Here is a 7626-nt window from a genome sequence, read left to right on the forward strand (position 1 = left end):
AAATTGCAGACTGACGCCACTCTGTCAATGCAACTCACCCAGAAAAGAGCAGACTGATCCCACACTGTCCAAATAACTCACTCCGTGAAAAGCAGACTGATGCCACTCTGACAATGTAACTCGCACAGGAAAGAGTAGACTGATGCCACTCTGTCAATGTAACTCACTGAGGGAAGAGCACACTGACGCCACTCCGTCACTGTTACTCACCGAGGGAAAGGCAGACTGAGCCCACACTCTCAGTGTAACTCATCAGACTGATCCCACACGGTCAATATAAGTCATTCACTGAAGAGCAGTCTGACCCCAGTCTATGAATGTAATTCACTCAGGGAAGAGCAGACTGATCCCATTCTGTCTCTGGCACGCACCCAATGAATGAACACTAACCCCACTCAACCAATGTAACTCGCCAGAGAAGAGCAGACGGAAGCCAGACTGTCAACATAAATTATCGAGGGAAGATAATTTTCTGTTTCACTCAGGCAGGGAAGAGCAGACTGTCACCACTCTGTGAAAGAAATTCGCCCAGGGAAGGGCAGACTGACCCTACTGTATCTGCGTGACTGACACAGATAAGAGCAACTAACCCAACTCTGTCAATGTCTCTCCCTCAGGGAAGAATACTCTGACCCCTCTCTGTCCATGTAGCTCACCCAGGAAACAGCAGACTATCCCCACTCTGTCTATTTAAGTTCACTAAAATCCTCTGAAGTACGTCCTATCCAGACACTCTCCACATCACTGTCTCTGTAACCGTGTGCGTTCAATGGCGAATCCAATTAACCTGCAAATGTTTAGAATGTGGCAGCAAACCAGAGCTACCAGACAGAAATTGGGCGAATGTACAAACTTCCATCAGGCAGTCACCTAAGCCTGGAATGGAAACCAAACCCGTCAGCAGTCGTGATTATAAAATGGCAGAACAGAAACCCAGCAAAAAGAATTGCGTCCCTGTGTGTTGCAACGATTCTGAGTATTAATTAAGCCCCCCTCACTGTAGTTAATTTCCATTTTTATCACTGCCAACCTTCTTCAAAGCAAAGCACGCACTTGCTTTTTTCAGACTTTTGATATCCCGCTTTCATCCCACTTTTTACCTAATCATATTTCTGACTTTACAAACTACGTCACAACAGGTTGACAACTGCAGAATGAGCTTTGTCCCGTTCTCCACTGATGTTGAGAGTAGGAATACAGCATATTCGAGTAGGACTTGATGCGCTTGCGGGTGGTGCATTATGGCTTCTTTTTTTTTGATTTTCGGTCTACTATTTCGAGTTCATTGCGCAGACTTCTGAAGAAGACGTTTTGGAGTCGAAATGGTAACTGTGTTTTCTGTCGGAAGACAGACGTAGCTTTATTTCTGTTCTCTTATAAATTGATCTTCTGCTGATCTTTGCAAGTGAAATAGGGTGCATTGCTATTGCTCGGTTTTAGTTTCAAAATCAAGAGAAACATGAAGGAGACAATATCAAAGAACACAAAGTACTGAGTTGTTAAGATAATGTTTGCAGCAAAGGTGGACATGAAGGTCAAATTAAGATACGGTTCAAGAACATTTAATCTGGAAGTGGTATGTGACTTTAGTTCCAAATATATGTTTCCGTTCTCCCAGTACATCTTTTTGACTCCCAGAAAACATTGATTGTTTTCTGTATTCACTTTGTTTCGCGATATCTGTCTTCTGGTCGACCAGGGACAACTTGAATTTCTGTCTGCATTGAATAAGATTTCGCTCTTTCTTTCGAGAAGCAAACCTGTGCATTATGTACCACTTATCATGCTGATGGCTAAGAAGTTCAAAATGAATTACGGTTTATGGATCGTGAGCAAGAATGAAGTGATCCACTTGCGAACAGATGTCACCACGCCCTATTCCTACATCGGGCCTGAATGGTCCATTGGCAGAGTCTGCAGAAAGGAAGTGTCTAAGTGAACTAGTCCTTTGTTCAGTTTGATTTGAGACCAATGGTTGTGCTGTTTTGGTGCAGAAATGTGTCAACATCTCTGACGTTAGAGTCAAAATTTAAGTCACATCTACTCCATGGAGTTACTTCTCAGATCGGAACATGCTGACATGAAAACATCTAGCTCTGAGAGCAAATGTTTTTACATTAAACTGGGAGTATGTTTAACTAAGCAATTCAGATAGCCAAGATGAATAATTGGCATTTGGTTCTTCATGCTGAGCTCTCCACACCAACTGCTCCAACGAAGGCCGTGGATAAGATCCCCATCGATTATGTTGGTAAATTTTAGCCTCAACAACAACCTATTGTTCTGAACAATGCCACACCACAAGCAGAGGGCTAAGTGTGATTTTCATCGTTAATTTTCAAATTCAGTTCTTAATGCACAGTTTCTTACGAATGTGGACAGCAGAAGACTGTTAACATTCCATTTCAAATATTTCCAGTAAATTCTACTCCGCTGATATCGCCTTGCCTTAACACACCTCAAACCAGGAACCTGGATCAGTCGAGTTTCCACACATGGAGTTGCTTTTTCTAATTCATTGACTGCTGATATAATAGATTATTGGCCTTGAGAGTCAGTTGTAAATTAGGTTGAACTTTCTCAGCTTGACTTTCAACTGATCCTAAAAAAAAGCCATCACCTTCAGGTAAATGCATTGCATTGCTTCTTGTTTTGCTTAATTCCACCCCCCCCCCACCCACCCCCCCCCCCCCCCCCACCTACCCCGGAACATCCAAGTTTCACGATAGTCCGACAAATGTTTTGAAACTGATTCGTGTTGGAAGTTGGTGGCTTTTTGTATCTCGACATATAATTTATTCAATTAGACGTCTTGAAATTACTTCGGATTCTTCACAGTTGAAAATTTACTTTCGATTGAATGCAAAGCTCAAGCTCCACGAAATCCAAAATCTGCAAAGGAATTAATGACTTTTAAAAGAATCAACGCCGTGAGCAGGATTCGAACCTGCGCAGGGAGACCCCATTGGATTTCAAATCCAACGCCTTAACCTCTCGGCCATCACAGCTGCAGGAAAATGGGCAATTTTCATAGTAAAAGAACTTAATTCATGAAATATGTATTTTGTTTGAAGAACAAATTGTCAAGACCCAAAGATTTCGCCAAATCCTTTGCAGAGACCCAGACGAACGTTCCCTTAGTAGATTGTCAGGCTTTCACCGCAAACTAGATCCTGACAAAGCTGAAGTTGTGGGAATGATTCTTCATCGAATTTTAGAGTCACGGATGTACACCACATGAAGAGAGGATCATTGTCTCACTGTGTCCGATCGATTTTGACTCAATTGCTCATCATCTGGTACCAAAGTTGTGTTTTAATATTCATCAAAATATGGTATTAGAAATATTGATGCTAAGTCCATAAACACTAGCTACATTCGTAAAAAAATGTCGGAATTAGAAAGAATGCAGAACCAACTAATCCGTAAGTTCTGACATCAGGTAATGAACTTGTGAGCACAAGAGAGGAAGATTGACCGATGATTTGGAACTTGAAATCGTCTTGACGGAATTATTTGCAAAGTTTTTGCGGTTGTTCTAGAGTCATCAAGTCCTTGAACAATACAACACGGAAAGTGGCCCTTCTTTCCAATTTGACCATTGAGGACAGTTATCCTAAATTAGTAGGTCCCATTTGCCAACTTTTGGCCTATATCCCTCTGAACCTTGTTACTCATATATCCATCCAGATGCCATTAAATGTTACAGTTGTACCAGTCTCCAACAATTTCTCTGGCAGCTCATTATGGACACGACTGAAAAAGTTGCCCCTGACGTCCCTTTTAAATCCTTACCCACTAATTTTAAACCGATGTTTTCTAAGTCTTGACTTCCTCACCAGCAGAAAAACACGAGTCAACCTATCCATGTCCCTCATGATTTGATAAATAGCAACGATTTGACTTTATCCTACTTGTCAGGAGGGAAATATGTGGAGTTTATTTGTCGAAGATTTGAAGAAGAAAGTCTGATGTACAGATTTTTAGAATTGCATCTTGGAGAAGTTTTTAATAAGTCATTGAAGTCTAGTAGCAGTTGTAGAAGTCTGTTGTGAAAGCTGCAGAAGGATTTCAGGGCACGAGAACGAAGCATTATTTCCAATGTATTGTGGCTCAGTTTGACCGCACTTGGACTACAGTATGAGGAATTATAATCCTCAATTTAGGAAAGATACTAATGTCATATGAGGAATACCACGAATGGTGATTAGCCATGATATCATGGATGAACGTTAGTCCTGTGAATTGAAATTGGGCAAATCCGTTCTTTTTTTAACAGTTTCAACACAAGAGAGGTAATCTCATTGAGAGTTGCAAAATATTTGAAGAGATAAACAGGGTGGTGCAATTACATTTTGTTCCCTCATTGGTGAATCTAGAAGCAGGAGAGTACAATTTAACAATGAAGCATTGTGATTTATGACCAGGATGAGAAATATTGATTTTTATCTTAGCCTTGAGAAGTCTCGCTATTCAGCACTACAGTGAGCCTTGGATATTTGGTCTTTGAATGCATCACTATCAGCCTGACGCGCTGACAGTTACTGCATCACTATAGACCTGACCCCTCACATTTACCGCCTTAATTTCAGCGTGAACCCCTCAAACTTACTGCATCACTATCCATCTGGTGCCCTCACATTTACTGCCCCACTTTCACTTCGAGACCCTCATTTTGACTGCGTCACTATCAGCCGGACTGCCAAACACTTACTTTGTCACGATCAGTCACGTCCTTACACTTCCTATGTTACTATTATCCTGACTCTTTACACTTACTGTGTCACTATCATCCTGAGCGGCTCACACTTACTGCATCACTAGCACACCAACACTCTCACCTTTACTGCGTCACTATCAGCCTGACACCTCACAGGTTTTGCGTCACTACTACCCTGACCCCCTCACAATTACTGTGTCGCTATTAGCCTGAGCCTCTCACTATCACGCTGATCAAGCTCACAATTAAAGCATCACTATCAACCTGACCCCCTCACACTTTCTCTGTCATTATCACCCTGACCCTCACACACGTAATGCATGACTGTCACACTGAGACACTCACGTTTTCTGCGTCATTATCAGCCGGACCCGCCAGCACACAGCGTCACTATCAACCTGGCCCCTCACACTTGCATGCCTCAATATCAGCGTGAACCCCTCACACTTACTGCATCACTGTCCATCTGCCATCCTCACACAAACTGCACCAGTTTCACCTTGACATCCTCATTTTTACTGCGTGACTATCAGCCTGACAGCCACACACATATTGCGTCACTATCAGTGACGCCCTCGCACTTCCTATGTTAATATCACCCTCACTCCTAAAACCTACTGCGTCACTATCAGCCTGATTCCATCACACATTTTGTGTCAGTATCAGACTGACGCCTCACGCTTACCATGTTACTAAAACTCTGCATAATCACACTGATTCCGTCACTATCAGCCTGACCCCTCAGACGTACTGCGTCAATATCACCCTGACCCACTCACACTTTTCGTAGCAGTTTCAGACTGATGCCTCGCACTTACTATATGACTAAAACTCTCCCTCTCACACTGAATGCGTCACTCTCAGCCTGACCCCTTCATACTTACTGCGTCAATATCAGTCTGACCCCTCAGACTTACTGTGTCACTCGCACCCTGACCTCCTCACATTTACTGCGTCACTATCACCCTGACCCACTCACACAGTCTTTGCCATTTTCACCTTGCCGGCCTAATTTTTATTGCGTCCCCATCAGCCTCACCGCCACACACTTATTGCGTCACTTTCAGTCACGCCCTCACACTTCCCATGTTACTATCACCCTGAATCCTTACACTTATTGTGTCACTATCAGGCTGACCCCTCACACTTACTGTGTCACTATCAGCCTGACTCCATCACATTTATTGTGTCAGTATCAGACTGACGTCTCACACTTATCTTGTCACTAAAACACTGCCCCATCACATTGACTGTGTCATTATCAGCCTGACTCCCTCACACTTACTGCTTAACTATCGCAAGGCACCTCTCTCACTTACGACGTCATTTACACCCTAACACCCCACACTTGCTGTGGCACTATCACACTGAGGGCCGTACACTTAGTGTCCCTGTCATCCTGACCCCTTACACTTACTGCGTCACTATCACACTGGTATCTCACATCCACTGTGTCACTATCATCCTGAGCCGCTTACACCTATTGTGTCACTATCACTTTGACCCTAACACACTGCATCAGTATCAGCCTGACCATTTCACACATACTGCACCACCACCAGGCTGACTCCCTCACATATACTGCACCACGATCAGGCTTACCCACTCATACTTACTGCGTCACTATCACCCTGACTCCCCACTCTTACTGCGTCAAGATCATTGTGCCCCCGTACACTTACAGCGTAACTATCATCCTGACAACGTCACACTTACTGCGTCAAGATCAGCCTGGTCCCTCAAACTTAATGTGTCACTATCAGCTTCAACACTCACATTTACTGCGTCACTTCTAGCACTACCCCTGCACACTTACAACATCCCTAACCGCCTTACCCCCTTGCATTTACTTCATCACTATCAGCCTGAGACACTCACACTTACAGCTTTATTACAACCTGGTCCTGTGAGTGCATCTTCATCAATGTCACCCTGACCCCTTGCCCATCCTGCGTCACGATAAGCCTAGCCCCTCAAATGTTCTGCGTCACTATCACACTGACATCTCACACTCACTGCGTCACTCTCACCCTGACCCCTCACAATTACTGCATCACTACAACCTGACCCCCTGAAAGCATCTGCGTCACTGTCACCCTGACCCTATCACACTTGCCATGTCGCCATCACAATGACACATTCACACAGTCTGCTTCACTGTCATCCTGACACCTCACACTCACTGGATCACTACCATCCTCCCCCTCATACTGACCTGTCACTATCATCCAAAGCCGCTCACACTTATTGCGTTCCTATCACTCTGCTCCCAACACACTTACTGCGTTACTATCAGCCTGACACTTGCACACTTCCCGCATCACTATCAGCCTGACCCCTCACAATTTCACCGTGTCTATCAGTCTGACTCCTCACATTTCCTGCATCACTATCACCCTGTCAGTTAACACGTACTGGCCAATAGTAGCCTGACGCCCTGAACATACTGCATCAATATCAGCCTGAACACTCACACTTACTCTGTCACCATCACGCTGACCCCCTCACACTCACTGCATCACTATCACCCTGTCTCCTCTCACTTCCTGCATTAGGATCACTCTGACTCACCGACACTTACTTCATCAGTATCAGCCTGACCCCTCACACATACTGTGACATTATCAGCCTGACCCCACCACACTTGCTGCGTCTCTATCAGCCTGACCCGCTCACACTTACTGCTTCACTATCAGACTGACCCCTCACACTTACCGCATCACTAACAGCCTGACACCTCACACTGACTGTGTCACTATTCCCCTAACACCTCACTTTTATTGGCCACTATCAGCCTGACACCCTCAACTTACTGTGTCACTACCAGCCTGAACGCACACACTTCCTCCCTCACTAACACCCTGACTGTCTCAAATTCACTGCGTCAGTCTCTGCCCGACCCCATC

The 7626-nt window shown here is 44.4% G+C and overlaps 1 non-coding gene across 1 annotated transcript; it reads right to left on the bottom strand.

Moving 5' to 3' along the window:
* Positions 1 to 2926: 2926 nt before the first annotated feature.
* Positions 2927 to 3008, bottom strand: trnas-uga (transfer RNA serine (anticodon UGA)). Its single transcript has one exon. It is a non-coding gene; the product is annotated as a tRNA-Ser (tRNA).
* Positions 3009 to 7626: the final 4618 nt, after the last annotated feature.

The sequence above is a fragment of the Chiloscyllium punctatum genome, unplaced genomic scaffold, assembly GCF_047496795.1.
Source record: "Chiloscyllium punctatum isolate Juve2018m unplaced genomic scaffold, sChiPun1.3 scaffold_365, whole genome shotgun sequence".
NCBI classification, from domain to species: Eukaryota; Metazoa; Chordata; class Chondrichthyes; order Orectolobiformes; family Hemiscylliidae; genus Chiloscyllium; species Chiloscyllium punctatum.